Raw genomic sequence first — 17888 nt, 5'->3', positions numbered from 1 at the left:
TGTCTTATCTGCCATGTTTTCAAGTCACTTTCTGTCACTTTAGAATCAGAGAAGCATTCTGCATCAATATCATATGGAACAGTTTTAATTGATAGACTAATTGGCAATGAATCATTAATTAAAGCTTTATTTTTTTAAGACTATTTGAGAGTATCAGCCAGGAAGCACACTCAGAAAAAATACGTTCTGGAGCATAAATCTTAATTTTATAATTTCAGTTATGTACATTACAGAACAAAACTCAAAACTGCAAACACTTACGAATAGCCATACTTTTTTCCAACACAATGAAAGGGACTACAGGGTCTGTCTTTGCTTTTGTGGAGGTTTCATTCTGAGTGCAGAATCACTGAATCACTGTAGAGTAATGCATTTTTCTATACAGTCAATAGAGAAAGACTGATAACTTGCCTAGGCTCTCTGAATTGCTCCCTGGAGGCGCCTAGTTTTCCTTACTCAGTGTATAGGCTACATTACTGCCTACTAAGAGAACTTTGACTTGGCCAAGTAGATAGACTCTGCTGCCTATGAATTGTAATACATCAGTTAGGCACCCAAAATAGAGCATCTGACTCCAGTTCAAAATAAATAACAGTACTCAACCTGAGCTTACTGACCAGAAAAAAAAAAAATTCCATACTTAGTATTTTACAATTCAAGTTCTGCATCATCAAACTGCAGAATTTTCCAGAGGCATCTGGTGAAGAAATAGTGTTGCTTTGGAAGATGCATAAATTTCAAATGTAGTCTTTAATGCATTAAAAAAAAAAAACAACAACCTAAAAATAAAAAAGATCCTGTTTCTTTATCAAAGATTTCTATTCATTTGAAAAGGAGATGGAAAAAAATATTAATAAACTCTGAATTTATGGGAAGTTGTGGCAGTTGCACATTTCTGTCACCCTCACTTTTTCCTTCGATGTGGAAGGTGCATGCACATCTCCCTCTCCCTCAACACATCCCCCTCTCCTTCAGTGGGGCAGTTAATAGCTCCTCTTGTTTGACCTTCGTGTCTGTTAGCCAGGAAAGGAGGAGAGGCGCCGACAAGTCAGGAAGCTTCTGGGGCACCCATAGCCAGACTGCAGGGTGCAGAGAAGCTGAGAAGCTTCTGGAATTCACACAGCCAGATCTGACAAGACTATAAAAATGGGGTGCCTGCCGAGGATCCCCTTTGTGTGGTCCTCTCGGAGCCACGTGTCTGCTGCAGCCGATGAGCCCTCCCCTTAGGCCAAAACGCTGCCTAAGGTAATGCCCCAGGACCGCCTCACCTCCGCATGTGGGTGAGTGAAAACTTATTAGATATATCCTTGAATAATTCCTCACTGCATAAGTGAGTGTAGGTCCTTGCTGAAATCAGGCAGGTGTATTTTCCTTGCTAAATAAGCAAGTGTATTTTCCTTGCCAAACAGGCAAGTGTATTTCCTCACTAGACAAGCGAGTCAGACAGCTCTGGCGTTGTTTCTTGTGAATGCGGGTATACATACTGTGGATCTCCATTATTCTTATTTACTGTACCCCAGTAATTTCCTCAACTGATATCTGAACCTGTATTTGATGTTACTGGAGTGCTAACTGATTTTATAAACCCTGTTTCTAGTTGGTTATTTTGCTGGAGTTTCCCGGACAGAATAAAAGTCTGTTTTGGACCTTGTTGTCGCCTACAACTGATTTTGGGGTGCCTCCGTGGCAGAAGTTCTTCCAAAAAATGATAAGAAAAAAACATTCTACAGTCTTGTGCTTGTACTGAGTGAAATATTGCTCAGGTTAACAACTTTTTTTTCAAGCATTGTGTAAGTGGATGTTACTTTACACCACAAATGTACGAACTTCTGAACTGTGTCTCCATCACTGCAAGAGTGACCATAAATACTAAATAAATCATAGTGACCTCTCAAAACATAAAGAAAAATTCCCACAGGTGTCTTAGTGTAATTTGGGAAAAGTGTCAAGGAAAACCTGAATATATATAATATAAAATATATATAATATCCTATCATTATCTTCTCCACTGTTCCAGAGACTTAATAGATGTTTGGAATTCACTCCAGAGAAATTTTCATTTAATCATCCACATTAGCTAGATTAATTACAATTTTCAGTACCTGACACTCCCAGAACTCCAAACAGAATTACCTGGAAGTATTATTTGTACTGGGATCTTAGTATTCAGAAGAAGCTGTGTAATTTCTGCCAGACTCCTGAGATTCAATAGCTATAATGTCTTTTGTCTGACTTCCATTTTCTTTCATAAAGAAAGTGAAGGAGTATTTTCTTGAGATGTATTAATCTATCAAAATGGATAACATCTGAGGAACAGAGGACCGGTGCTGAAAAAAGTCAGAGGCTGTGTGATCAAAAATCTGGTAGGCATTAATCAGTCATGCACATTACTTGTTGCAGAAGTGTATATCAGGGTTAATAATTGTTTCTGTTTATAAGCCCAGGACATTACATTGCAGTATTCTTTAAGTTATTGACTCTAACTCTGAGATAACGCAGATGCCTTCAATATTAACGCTTATAGGAGACAAATAAGTATCTGTGTTTGAAATGCTGGCACTGAAACAACAATTTAATAATCATCTTTTTCACAAAAGAAATCCTTATTGTTCAATTCTTTGTAGAATGGAATAGTATGATATTTAAACTGGGGAGTCTTCCATGCTGTGGATATTTCCAGATGGAGTGTTGCAATGAAAACTTCGTTACCATGTCTTAGAGGAATACCTGGAGAGTTGAGTCATTCACCATACTTAAATGGTTAATGTGAGACTGCAGACAGGGCAGTAAAAACAATCATATCTCCTCAAAATCTCCACTGCATTACCTGGCAAAAATTGTATTGCTCAATTTTCGGACTTCCTGTATATTGACCAAGATTCCCACTATTAACATTCATTTTCCCATATGTGTTCTTGCTATTTTACAGCTCAGTCCACATTTTATGAAATAATTCAACAGTCCTCCACAACTTTCTTGGAGGCATCTAGAGCTTAGCCATAATATATCATTTAATGGCTGAACAAAGGGTTGCAAATTGCTTATGTGATACTGCAGGTGTTGTAAGATCCTCTTTTCAGATGTTCAGAAGATATTTAGGTGACACAATTTATTTTCTCTTGTGGTTAACTTTTAAACTATTTCGTACTTCCTTGATACGTTACGTGGGGATTGCAACACAAGGTGACAGGCTGGGAAGGAAATCTGATCCTTTGTCAAGAAGGAATGCAGATTTTCAAACCAGAGATTAGGCTTGGATTTAGGCCATCCTTCTTGAGTAATGAAGTGAGTCAGGGGCATTGATGAGAATGACGTTGGTAATTTGTCAGTATCAGTCTGATATATGTTTACATAACTTTGTATGTGCTCTAAACTGGAGATACATAAACAATTGTTTTTATTTTTTTCAGTGTTTTCAGAATTAACTTTTTGTTATCCTGCTTTCCTGGAGAAGATGTGCCATAGGTGAGTAGAGAACAAACATCAAATAAATTATGGAAATTACATGTGAGTTTGTAGGACATGGAAATAGTATTTACTTATTTATCTAGTTTTGCAGATGTCTGGTATCACTTATTCTGAATGTTGCAGAGTCACAGCTTCAGTGACTTTTAATGCTCAATATTTTGGAAAATCAACATCCAAGTGCCATGAAGAAACTGAAGTTCTTAATGTAAATCTGGACAACTGTGATTGAAATAAATATTAATATACATTCAATGAGTTTTTAAAATTAAATTCTTTTGGTTTTTGACAGCTCCAAAATGTTATGAAGTGTTGCAGTGAAATTTTTATCTCAGAAGAAGACATTTAAGACCAGCATTTTTTTCTTCCTGTTTATATTTCTGTGAGCATCTACCTTGGGCTGAAAAAAAAGAATGAACACATGAAGTAAGTACTAGATTTGAAGCAGTTTATCATCTCGGCCCTTTTCTGTTAAGGTTCATACGATTTCTTCAAGTGAACTCACTGGCTAAAATTTAAGATTCTATAGGGACATCGTACTGTATACCTAAAAGTAGTGTAGTTGCCCACTCTCTTGAGCATCACTTTTATTTGGTGAAGTTCTAAAATGGAGGGGAAAAAAAAGAGAAGTATGCATCTGAAACATGAAAGGAAAATTTCCATACCATTGTGCTTATGCTGTGATGCAGTGTAATCAAACATACTATCGGTCTGATAAGCATTGTACTCCATCTTCATTTTGCATGCTTTCATTTTCCTCCCACAAACTAGTTCTTACAATTAGATGTCCTCTTTGCTGAAAGTTTTTGTCATATCTGAAGTAATTTCAAGAACTGTCCTAAGTTTCATTTTAATGAACAGTGAGCTTCTGTGAATTTTTGAGGACACTGTAGGAGCAATAGAAGGAATTTCCCATTTTCAAGCTCCATAGCTATTATATTGTTGTGATTCCTTTCATAGGGACTACCTTGTTAACTCTGTGTATAATTATCACAGTTACTGCCTTATGTAACAAGAATACAACTTTTCACAACATAGGAATTTGAAAGTCTCCAGTTTATATTAATGTCCAAGTACTTTTCTATAAGTTTGTTTTGTTTATTGGCAAAAAAAGAAAATAAAGTAAAAAAGGAGAAAAGAAAAAAAAATGTCTTTAACAAAACATTAAAACAGACTGAGCTTTTTTATACACTGAAAGACAATAATTATTTCCATTTGAGAAAATTTAGCACTGACTGCAATTAAAAGAAATGCATATATTTAGAAATCATAAGATTATACTTAAAATAAATTTTACAGCATATAGAAATTCCTTAATTCAATTCATTTAAATTCTGTACAATGGCTGTGATAGAAAACATAGGAAGTATATCACATCTTCAGTTACATCTGTTTTTAACATAAAATCTATGCATGAATGAGGATTAAATATACAGTGGAAATTAACATCTTATTCTAAAGAAATGTAAGTCTAGCTTAGTTAAAGTGAGAGCATTTAGTAAAAAAATTAGACTCCAAATTAGCAATCAATCATCTAATTGATTGAAAATGAATAAATTGAGTTTTGCCAAGATTACTTATATTACATTTAGCATAAATAAAGACTGCAAAATGTTTAATTTGAAATTTTCTTCAATAGCTTCTCTATTTGTTTTGCGAAAGAAACATAATTTATTCTAATCTATTTTTGACACTATTTTATTTCACATACTGACTTGTATAATAGTATCAAGCATTCATTCTGCTATATTTCTCTAATCTTTCACAGAGAAAGAATATCAAGCTATGAAATTCCCAAAGCAGATCTTTTATTAGTGGTCCATTATTAAATAAAGGCTTTTTAAAAACTTTAATTTGTTTTCCCTTAATTAAACTAGATGAGAGAGCATTCTTTTGCTAGATTTCCCCAAAAATATTCCTTTAAATTTCTGTGATATCAAATAGTCATTCCATTTAAACTGGTAAGCAGTTTAAGTAATTGGAAAGTCATTTGTCAAAGATTTATATTCACCTGGAAAAGTCCAAAGAGTGGTCTCAAATTTTTACTCCAATATTTATGTCATCAGGCTGAGGCCATTGATTGAAATGGTTATTCAGAATTCATTCTGATGTAATTCAAGTTCGTAGTTGAATTTATTTATAATTATTCCCTCAACATAGGATTATTAATTCAGTTTGTATAGTTTATCCATTTGCAAGTACTGAATTTTGATATATTTCCTGACATTGAATAAGACTTTAGTCTACAAATAGTTTTTCTGATGTTAATGCCACTGTTTAAACAATAAATATTGCTTAATCTTAGTAAAATGATTGGCCACTCCAAAATTAAATGGTAACTGATCAGAGAAATAAATAAAACAAAAACTTCCTGCAAGTTATCTGTTTTCCCAGGGGAAGGAGACTGTGGAGATGATATTAATTTTCCTGGACAGGTTGAACCAAACTAATAACCTCTTATTAATCAAGAGATCTGGCAACATCTGAAGTCTTTGATTGACTTAGGCCTGTCCCACCCTCACAATTTAAGCAAAAGGTGCTTAAAATCTGAGCGCAGTTATTTCAGTTTTCACTGTGACAAAAAACTGAGTACTCCTGAAGATCAGCCCAGTCTTCCTGAGGTCTGAACCACCCTTTGGAAGTGCTTTCTTTCCTCCATGGAGGGTCTATGGGTACACACTTCTATGAAGTACAGGTTAGCTGTTCCTTTGTTTAAAGTGCTACAGGACAATCACTCAGATTAGGCAGCATTAAACAGGGTCTTACTGATTTTTTTATAAAACTAGATTTACTCATCTAATTTGCTGGGAAGAGATTAGCAGATGATTAAAAGTGATCCCTAGCATACTACATGGGAAATACAAAAGTCTATGTGCAGATCACTGTACAGTTTTAAAATGTAACAACTCATATAATTTCAGTATTTTAGTTCTATGAATGTCCACCTATTTTACTTAATAATATTCAGATTCACATTTCATTGACTGCCTGTTTTTCATATGTGCCTATCATGTTCACAAATCTGTTCAGACACATGCAAATTATATGCCAAAAAGAAAAGCAGAAAGGACAAGACAAGGGAAGGGCTGGGGTTTTTTGAACGGAAGAATGTGTAAAATTGTAAAATGCATAAAACTGAAAGCCAAAATTCCATTTAAAAGTTGATTTGAGATTTTGAAAGAATTACTTTGCTTTCTGATCTTTTTGGTTTAAAGGGAAGACATATTGTAATATGGCCTCATCTATTTCATGTTCTGACATTCCTGGTGTATATTATTGGTCTTTATGTATGAGAAAACAAGGCATAAGTAAACAAAAACAAATTAAGATTAAGATAAATAATTTCTACTTCAGCATAAGAAATACGTTATTGGAAGACATTCAACCTTGCAAACAGACTGTGTTAATGCGTTCAGAGTTAGCAAAGAACAAACGTATAGGTCATGTCAAACTACATTAAAATGTTTGTTATGAGCTAAATGAATGGCAAAAAACACTTTAGAACCTCTAACACTTGAACAGCTTTACATCTGATTTCTTTCTTACTCTTCTGTTTGGCAAAATGACAGCCTAACTCATCACCTTTATCTTGTGATGTGAGACCAAACTACTTAATAAAGGTCAAACAAACTAAAAAATATGGACTTAGGTCAAAGTGTAGATTTATTTGACACATTTGCAAAATAATTCTACGGTGAGGTTTTCATTGGTAAATTATCAACCCTTAAAAATCCTATAATTTGTGACATTCTTCAACAATCAGCATTGGAGTAGCTGGTTTTAGAAGACCTCGTACTACTAGCAGTTTATTTAAATGAGTGAAAAGTGGCCTAGGCAGACTGCACCTCTGGGTCTTCATTTCAGAAATGTACTTTAATTGTATCTGTTACACAGACTCTTAAACAGATGTTGACACTTCAAATAAAATGTTGAAGCTGTTGAATTATCCTTCTCACATTGTTCTTCTTTGCAGATTCAACCTTGTAGGATTGTACTCTTTATATCGGAGTCTCTGTGTGTGTCACAGCTGGATACTGCCCACAGAACATCTCCATTAAGACCACTTAAGTCCATGTTGGATGTAGGCACAAGCGGAGTTACCTAGGGCCAGTGTTCTGCACCACGGCACTGCTGATTTCTTAATCTCTGCCAGGGCCTGTCTCGTTATTGCTGAGGGAACTGCTTGGGGGACATGGATTTACACAAACTTCATTCTCCATTACTGCTTCTACCATTCCTTTAAGACAGCCTCAGAAGTTCAGATGGGCCTTCATGATTCTGTCATCCCCCTTCCAGCCAAGATGCTTTGTCAGACCCTGCTTTTCTTTTGTGTAAAGTGCACAGTTTACACTATGGGAAGGCAAATTTCAGTTTTGCCTGTGCTGCTGAAAATCCTTGAGCTGGATCTGCATAGTTCCTGTTTCGTCTAAGATGGTTGTTTCTGTGGTTTCACAACTGACTTCATCCATGTTGGAGATTCACTGACTGTCTCTGTAAAAGCGAATATCACAGACTACTTGCAGTTATCATTCCAAAAATGCTTCCACCTGCCAGATACTCCCAGCCTTCTTGCTATCAGTAGTGCTGTTAAATTCAACTACTGATTTAAGAATACACTTAGTAAAACATTAGCACTCAAGGAGTGTGTTAAGATAAATGTTCATTACACCTCCTGATTCCCTATAAACATTATGTATTTTCTTAATAAATCATTCGCCATTCTTATTCACTATCATGTACAAGACAATGTTGGTTTCATAATAGTGAACAGCTGTGCTGTGCACTCTGAATGAGTTTAAGACCTTATTGAAGCAGCTAGCATATGCTCAATCCTGAGTTTTATATTTCTCAGTCATTTTAAGAGAAATTTCTCTAAGTACTAATACTCCTTCCAGTGACTGATGTTTTGCTGATTGTTGATATGCAAGGTTTTCCATTGCTTAGAAACATTTATGCAAAAATAGATTCCTGAGTATTTGCAAACCTTATATTTAAGCAATGTCTCACAGTTTATGGATGAAAGCTGGACTGTGTCCATGATTACCCGAATAGTATACTGTGTCTTTTGTTAAATGCTTCATTAATCGAGGTAGGTAACTGTACCCCTCATTATGTTCTCTCCAAATTCCACTCAAAGAAACCAATTCCATTCTTCACTTCTCTTTTTATTTAATATTTAGTATATTTTTAAGGTGTCTATTCCTGTAGATATCTCAACAAATCATTTTGAATGTTGATGTAATCAAGAATTTCCCAGTCAGGGAAACTGTTTAAGTGCTGTCTACTCATTTAAAGGTAAATTTGAGATGGTGTCTCATATAGATTCTTTAGAAATATTGTTAAAAGCCAAGAATTGTACATTACAGGGATGTACTGACTTCTTTGGAAATGTTCCCGGTATTATTCATGGTTATACCATTGGCCTTACTCCAGGAACCACACAAAAAAAAACCAAAAAAACAAACAAAAAAAACCAAACAACAACAACAAAAAAACCTCTCAGGTTGTCCAGGAAGATACTTTTGCTTTAAGGAAAAAAGTGAGGTTACTAATGATCAGCCATATTTTTCAGTTCCACATCTTGATGGTCTGATGGAAGCACCACCACATGGCAGGGAATGGAGAGGAATTTTGACACTAGAGTTCAGAATAAAAGACGTCTGCTCTTGACCAGTGAAGCAGTTCTTGATGGCAACTTACTTCCTTTATAGCATGTGGGTTTTATTCTGGGAAGTTGTCATGTTGATGTGCAAGATCTTTGTTAGCTTATCCTGATTGTTGAATGATGTTATACAATGGCTGAGGCATTGCAGTTTATGAAAGAATCTGTTGTCACTGGTAGCTGATGATTGCCATGTCAAATGAAAAACAAAACAAGCTGCTTATATTTGTTGTCATCTTCATAAAAATCCACAAAGTCAAAAAGTTTTCTTAATTCTGACAGATTGTGACCTTTCCCACTAATTGGGAGCATACAGGCACAGTTGGATTTTTATTGGCAGGCAAAAGCCTGAAAAACTTTCTGGCTTGGCAGAAAATAAATAGATAAATAGTGTATACATCATCTGCTCCTGCTCTGCCTACACATGAAATCCTTGACAATCATAGAATCATAGAATAGTTTGGGTTGGAAAGGTCCTTCAAAGGTCATCCAGTCCAATCCCCCTGCAACGAGCCGGGACATTTTCAACTAGATCAGGTTGTTCCGAGCCCCATCCAGCCTGGCCTTGAATGTTTGTTTCCAGGGATGGGGCATCTACCACCCCTCTACGCAGAGTTTCACCACCCTCGTTGTAAAAAATTTCTTCCTCACATCTAGCCTGAATCTCTGCTCTTTTATTTTAAAACCATTGCCCCTTGTCATATTGCAACAGGCCATGCTAAAAAGTCTGTCCCCATCTTATAAGCCCCTTTTAAGTACTGAAAGGCTGCAATGATAGATGCTTTTACAGAAGGATTTTCTTTAAGCATCTGTGTAGCATTGTATATCTGTGTCCTAAAGAAAAACATTGTAAAAACCTTTAAAAGGTCTACAGATGACAGAGTATACTAGAAAACTGCAGACACATGATAAAAGAAAATGAATCAACTAGAAGACAGGGACTGTACACGTATTTTGTAATACACGATTAGCTGGAATTTGGGGCTGTACAGATATTTTTGTTTTAGAAATTCAAGGAATTGTACATGATGTGTATTGATATATCACCAAGAATATTATGCTTCAAAATAATGAGATCAACAATTCTGAAACTGTAGAATATGCTCTTTTGAGAAATTGAGATTTTACATTCCAGCCAAGTAGTTTAAAGAATTCTTTAAGAAGCTTGTGTAGAGCAGACATTCAAAACTGACAAAAGAGGCATCTGGAATATGTATTCTAAACAATACATCTGTCATATATACTGTTTATGGGTGATGAATGGTCTCTAAGAAGTGAAAACAGTAACACAGGAATATAAGCTCAATGACCACACCGAGAATATGAGAATTTTACAATTATTTTTTCTTATGAAATATAATCACAGTATCACAGTATGTTTGGGATTGGAAGGGACCTCAAGAGATAATCTAGTCCAATCCCCCTGGTGGAGCAGGAATGCCTAGATGAGGTCACACAGGAATGTGTCCAGGCGGGCTTTGAATGTCTCCAGGGAAGGAGACTCCACAACCTCCCTGGGCAGCCTGTTCCAGTGCTCTGTAACCCTCACTGAGAAGAAGTTTTTTCTCAAATTTAAGTGGAACCTCTTGTGTTCCAGCTTGATCCCATTACTCCTTGTCCTATCATTGTTTGCCACTGAGAAGAGCCTGGTTCCATTCTCATGGCACTCACCCTTTATATATTTATAAACATTAATAAGATCACCCCTCAGTCTCCTCTTCTCCAAACTAAAGAGAACCAACTCCCTCAGCCTTTTTTCATAAGGGAGGTGCTCTACTCCCTTAATCATCTTTGTTGCCCTATGCTGGACCCTCTCCAGCAGTTCCCTGTCCTTCTTGAACTGAGGGGCCCAGAACTGGACACAATATTCCAGATGGGATCTCAATAGGGCAGAGTAAAGGGGAAGGAGGACCTCTCTCGATCTACTAACCACCTCCCTTGTAATACACCCAAGGATGCCATTGGCCTTCCTGGCCACAAGGGCACAGTGCTGGCTCATTGGTCATCCTGCTGTCCACCAGGACCCCCAGGTCCCTTTCCCCTACACTGCTCTCTAATATGTAATTTCCCAACCTATACTGGAACTTGGGATTGTTCCTGCCCAGATGCAGGACTCTACACTTTCCCTTGTTAAATTTCATCAGGTTATTCCCCGCCCAACTCTCCAGCCTGTCCAGGTCCTGCTGGATGGCAGCACAGCCTTCTGGCGTGTCAGCCACTCCTCCCAGCTTAGTGTCATCAGCAAACCTGCTGATAGTACACTCAATTCCCTCATCCAAATTATTAATGAATATATTGAATAATATTGGCCCCAGTACTAGATACTGGCCTCCAACTGGACTCCGCACCATTGACCACCACTCTCTGGCTTCTCTCTTTAAGCCAGTTTGCAACCCACCTCACTACTCAATTGTCTAGACCACACCTCCTCAATTTAGCTGTGAGGATGCTGTGAGGGACTGTGTCAAAGGCTTTACTGAAGTCAAGGTAGACCACATCCACCGCCCTGCCATCATCCATCCACCTTGTTACATTCTCATAAAAGGCTATGAGGTTGGTCAAGCATGACTTACCCTTGCTAAAGCCATGCTGACTGCCTCTAATGACCCTCTTATCCCTGATATGCCTTGAGATGACACCAAGGATAAGCTGTTCCATTACTTTCCCAGGGACAGAGGTGAGGTTGACGGGTCTATTACCAGGGTCCTCCTTCTTGCCCTTTTTGAAGACTGGAGTGACATTTGCTTTCCTTCAATCCTCGGGCACCTCTCCCGTTTCACAAGACTTGGCAAAAATGATGGAGAGCGGTCTAGCAATGACTTCAGCCAGCTTCCTCAGCACCCGGGGATGCATCCCATCTGGACCCATGGATTTATGGATGTCCAGACTACTTAATTGCTCCCTAACCCAGTCCTCATTGACTAAAGCAAACTCCTTCATTGACCTGGCTTCATCCGGGGTCTCAGGGGTACAGGGCTCCCCAGGACAGCCTCCAGCAGAGTAGACAGAGACAAAGAAGGCATTCAGCAATTCTGCCTTCTCTGTGTCTTCTGCCATCAGGGCACCCACCTCATTCATCAGTGGGCCTACATTGCCTCTGGTATTAGTTTTATCTGCTATGTATTTGAAAAAGTTCTTCTTGCTGTCCTTGACCCCTCTCGCCAGCTGTAATTCTAAGGAGGCCTTGGCTATCCTAGCTGCCTTCCTACATCCTCTAACAGCAGCCTTATATTCCTCCCAAGTGACCAGCCCCCAATTCCATGACCTGCAAACTCTCCTTTTCTGCTTGAGCATACCCAACAGATCCCTAGTCAACCATACGGGCCTCCTGGCTCCCTTCCTCGACTTCCTACGTGTGGGGATACTCTGATCCTGAGCATGGAAGAAGCAATCTCTGAATGCAATCCAGCTCTCTTGGGCCCCTTTTCCTTCAAGCAGTCTTGCCCATGGGATTTCCCCCAGCAATTGCTTGAAAAGGCCGAAGTTAGCCCTGCTAAAGTCCAGGATTGCAATTCTACTTGCTGTTCTGTTCCTGTCACACAAGATGCTCAACTCCACCATCTCGTGGTCACTGCAACCCAGGCAGCCTTCAACCTTTACTGCTTCGACCAGACCCTCTTTGTTAGTGAGGATGAGATCCAGCAGTGCACCTCTCCTAGTCGGCTCCTCCACCATCTGCATGAGGAAGTTATCATCAATGCACTGGAGGAACCTCCTGGACTGTGGCTGGCTGGCTGAATGGTCCTTCAAGCAAACATCAGGGAAGTTAAAATCACCCACAACAACCAGGGCCTGTGACTGCGAGGCCACTCTCAGCTGTGCATAGAAGGTCTCATCAACTTCCTCAGTCTGATCTGGTGGCCTATAATAGACACCTACAACCGTATCACCCCTGCCAGCCTGTCTCTTCATCCTGATGCATACACTCTCAACTCGTTCCTCATCCGCTCCTGGGCAGAATCTAGTACATTGCAGTTGCTCTCTCACATAGAGAGCAACTCCACCACCATGCCTGGCTGGCCTGTCTTTCCTGAAAAAGGCGTAGCCATCCATGACCACATTCCAGTCATGTGAACTGTCCCACCACGTTTCTGTAATTGCCACCAGATCATAATCTCCCGACCGAACAGAGGATTCTAACTCCTCCTGCTTATTCCCCATGCTGCGTGCATTGGTGTACAGGCATTTCAGGGAGCGAGCAGAGCACACCAGTTTCTCCCTAAGGGCACAGGAGGCTACCCGGTCGTCATCCGTTTTAGAACGCTGCCCCACTGGGACAAGCCCAGCTACAACCCCATCGCCCCTTCGAGCCTAGTTTAAAGTTCTCCAAATGAGCCCAGCTAATTCCTGCCCCAGCATCCTTTTGCTTCTGCGAAATAAGCCTTTCCTGCGTTACACTGTCCGGACTGGAGTCTTATAAAACCAGTCATTATCAAAAAAACCAAAGCCCTGCCTGTAGCACCAGTCTTGGAGCCAACCATTTAGAGATTGAATTTTCCCATTCCACCCCACATCGTCACTTGAAGAGGGAAGGAGTGAAGAGAAGATCACTTGAGCCCCTGAGTCTTTCACCATCCTTCCCAAGAACTTGAAATCGTTCTTCATTCCCCTCAGACTACAGGAAGCAGCTTCCTCCCCATCTGTCTGGAAGACCAGCAGCGGGTAGTAGTCTGTCAGGTGCACCAGTCTGGGGAGCTCTCTAGCAATATCCTTGATCCGGGCTCCAGGTAGACTACAGACTTCCCTAAGATGAGGGTCAACCCTGCATATTGGGCCCTCTGTTACTTTCAGAAGGGAATTTCCTATTACAATCACCCTTCTTTCTTTCTTATCAGAGGCAGTCTTAAGTTGTGTAGTCAACCGTCTCTTCCTATGTGATCTTGTAAGCAGGCTTGGCACCAGCTCCTCACCTACCTATTCTTCAAGATCCAGGGCCTCAAACCTATTACGGAGGGGCACCTGGGGAGGCAAAGCAGGCAGGCAGGGGGGCTACCCATGATGCCGAACTGGAATACGCTTCCAACCCTCGTCGTCTTTTAGGTCCCCTACCTCTGTCTGACAGCGACAAGGGTGGGGCTGTCTCAGGACCTCTGCCTCTGTCTGAGAGGGCAGGAGGTCCATCTCCTTTTCGGGGGTACCTCCCTGGGGCCTTTCCGACTGGCACGTCAGTTACTCCACCAGTCAATCTCCCTTTCGCACTCCCTGATGGGCCTCAGCGTCTCAACCTCCTCCTTAAGTTTCACAACCATGTTGAGCAGATCTTGCACCTGCTCACACCTCACACAAGTAGAGTGCTGGCCTCCCTCCTCCGGCAGCAGCAGGCTCTGGCCCTCCCTGCAGCCGGAGACCTGAACAGCCACCATTTGGGACAGAACCTCAGTCTGCGTTGCCACAGTCTTCTTGAGACAAGCTCTCCTTCTGGAGGCGATCATGGTCATCAGCAGTCTGGGACGCTGGCAATAAGTTGGAGGGAATGACAAGCAACAAGTGCTCTCTGCACCCCGTTGCACAAGCTACCACACCCGCTGCACAAGCTGGTTGCTCCTCTCTGCACCATAATGCATGAAGTGTTGTAGCAATGTGGCAAATCAGATGATAAAACTACGCCTTAAACATTTTACTTGTATCTTAATGATCCTCAGTCCAGGTACTGACATTTTCATCTACATTGAAAGGAGTGTTGGGAAAGAAGCTCCTGGAAAATGAAGAAGTCCAAAGAACAGGAAGGAAGACACCACAGCCATAGAGTTTTTTTTAGAAGAGCGAGGAAAAAGCAATTGAAGTAGGAAGGTCAGAGAGGATTAGAAAGCCTTTCACAGCAACAGAAAATGTCATGTACTGCAGAACTAAAGTTCTGGAAGAACACCATGAAAATTCCAGGTTTGGAATTTTTAATTATTGCTTCTATTTCCAACTCCTTTCCAAACACACAATGAAATGCTTAATGGTTTTCTAGAAGGACAGTTTTTTTTGGAAGTAGAGGGAAAGAAGTAATTTCAGATATACTTAATGTTTACCATGAGACACTAAGGTAAAATATGACCTAGGGAACATTTACATCCACAAAGATAACCAGTCCAGATAGATTAATGTTTGATTACAGGTCGGTTTCTGTGACTGAGCAAGTTTGAACCTCAGGAGTTCAACTGCTTTGGAAGCTAGTATTTTCAAGTGCTTATTTTCAGCAAAAGGCAACCTAGTCCACAGTGGCAAATTGAGTTTATTAGAATACTAGTGCATCGATCGGTAATGTTTAGGAAACACTGATGAAGAGAATAATGCAATCATGTGAAGGAGAAAAAGAGGAATGGGAACAACCAACATAGTTTTATCATAAGTAAATACTCCTTAATAACCTGATTGTCTTCTAGCATGAAATGACTGGATCTGTAGGAAAGAGGAATGCAGTGAATATTGTCAACTTTGGCTTTAACAATGTTTTCAACATGATCTACAACAAGATCTTTGTATGGATTTTATAGTCTAGATTTATATGATTGTGTTGGGATGTTATAATCTAGATGGCTAGACTACTAGGTCGGTAGAAAAATGGCAGGATTATCTATACAATCACTGCAGGCTGGGTAATCGTTACATGTGCATACTTTACCTGGAGACCAATTTCACGTACTTCAGGAGCCTATCCTGGAATCTCCCTTGCTTCATATCTTTAGTAGAGATCTGCAAGAGGACAAGGAGTGAAACCTTATCAAGTTTGGGAGGGGAGGCTAGTCAATACACTTGAGGCCAGAGCTACTATTCAGTCTAATTCAGACAGGGTGGAGGGATGTGGCAGAAGGAATTTGGTGACAATCAAGGAGAATTACAAAGTCCTGCACATGGGAAAGACTGCTCCCCTGCATGGTGCACGCTGGGGTCAGAAGAACAGGGGAGAAGCTCTGTGGGAAAGGCCCTGGATGTGGCAGGCAGCCAGTTGAATGTGAGCCCATGGTATGCCTTGGCAGCGATAAGGGTGAACGGTATTGTGGATATCCCGGGCTCAAGAACAGGAGCACAGGCAGCAGATAAAGCAAACTGCCTACCGCCTTTTTCTCAGCACTCATTAGACCACATTTGAAGTATCACATCCAGCTTTGGGTTCTCCAAACTTAGGTTATTGAGCCAAGTACAAACGGCATTCAGTGCAACCTCCAATGTCTTTGAATGAATCTACCAGTATTTTGTACTATGTAGGATCTCAATGGCACTGTGTACTTATGTCTAGGTAGCTGAGGTGAGTCTTTAATCTTCACTAGATATAATGAGTTTGGACACTTAGCCCTTACATAAATACTATGATTAACTGTCTTGTTCAGGACACGAGTAACATTCTAGATGCCTTCTGAATAGGTGGCATTGGACTGGGAGTTTTAAAGGCTGAAGAATCTAAAGCAGAAAACAGATAAAACCCATGTTCACATTGTGGAAACATTCACACATAGGGTGGGAGTTTATATGTGAAAAATCCTCATGGGAAATCTATATGAAGACCTGAGAACACTGAAATATCAGCCCACTTGGTCTTGCTGTATTGAGGAGTAGAAGTTAAATGAGTTTGCAAATCTGGATCTTGCCACTGACAGAAGGGCTGAAATTTGATCTGAATGGTTCAATAATTTAGTGAACGTGTAGACAAAAAGGTGGCTAGCAGTATGCAACTGATACTAAACTGCAACAAAGTGAAAAGATCAATGTTGACTGAGAAAGACAGCCTGGAGAGGTAAAACAAATGTGTACATAGATATTAAGTTTCATCTGTTAAAATATATGTCATTTTTCTTCTGAGAAAATATGCAAAAATGCATTAATGCAATTTTGTGTGGGAGTAATTATAAATGACTCCTAATGGGCATACTGACATAATGTTAAAATGGACATAGAACAATTAAAAGCATAGTTTCCAATGATGATAAGTATATGCAAAACTACATAGTCATAAGGAAACTACAGATAGGAAGATAATTATGATTCATATGAACATGGAATATAACTGTAATTGCATATTCCATGTGGCTGAAAGATAATTAGTCCAGTGAGAAATTTTAATATGGATTATATGTGCTGGGAGAATTGCCTCAAAAGTAGAGCATGAAGTCTGAGTACTTTCTGCCCAAATCCCATTAATCTTTTGAGGATCAGTGGATATGGGCATTTATCATTCAAAAGCTCCTCTAAGAAATTCAGCCTAAATATGCCTTGGGTGTTTAAGTAAAGGCGAAAGAGCAACATACCTATAATCTGACAGCCAGGACAGAGAAAAAAATGTTTACCATCCACAAGTATAAAGAACTATTAAAGGATAAAGTTAAGGAAAGTAATGTTTAATCTGAAAAACAAATGCTATTTCCAGATAGTGCTTGTTGATAATCAGGAGAAAATAAAGGTTTTTAATCCTGCACCCTATTACACATTAACAATACAATTCCAGTAGGAAAAAAAAAAAAAATCTTGCTGTAGCAATAAAATCTCTTCAATACTGTAATAGGTCTTTCTTACCTCTAACCTTACACTCCTATTACTCAACACTATTTTAGGAATAACATTTTAGTTGTATTCATATGGTACTTACTCAGAAAATATCATGAAGATTTCTAACTGAATAAATGTGATAATATCAGATTACATCTACAATATTAGTAAAAGAAAGGTGTCTGCTTTCCAATACATTTTATCCAAAACTTAAAAAAATGTATTATATTACTGATACTCTTACAGTCTATGTTTCTGCTACTGTTGAGATTCAAAGCTACAGTTATCATCA

At 39.3% G+C, this 17888-nt stretch overlaps 1 long non-coding RNA gene across 2 annotated transcripts; it reads left to right on the top strand.

Moving 5' to 3' along the window:
* Positions 1–1147: 1147 nt before the first annotated feature.
* LOC139827026 (uncharacterized) lies at positions 1148–9363 on the top strand. Of its 2 annotated transcripts, XR_011737204.1 has the most exons (5): positions 1148–1280; positions 2254–2363; positions 3411–3465; positions 3758–3891; positions 7439–9363. It is a non-coding gene; the product is annotated as an uncharacterized lncRNA (long non-coding RNA). The 2 variants fall into 2 exon arrangements; XR_011737205.1 differs by lacking the exon at positions 2254–2363.
* Positions 9364–17888: the final 8525 nt, after the last annotated feature.

This window comes from Patagioenas fasciata, chromosome 1 (assembly GCF_037038585.1).
Source record: "Patagioenas fasciata isolate bPatFas1 chromosome 1, bPatFas1.hap1, whole genome shotgun sequence".
NCBI classification, from domain to species: domain Eukaryota; kingdom Metazoa; phylum Chordata; class Aves; order Columbiformes; family Columbidae; genus Patagioenas; species Patagioenas fasciata.
Note: the sequence above shows the minus strand (reverse complement) of the source record. Positions and strands in the feature narration are given on the sequence as shown.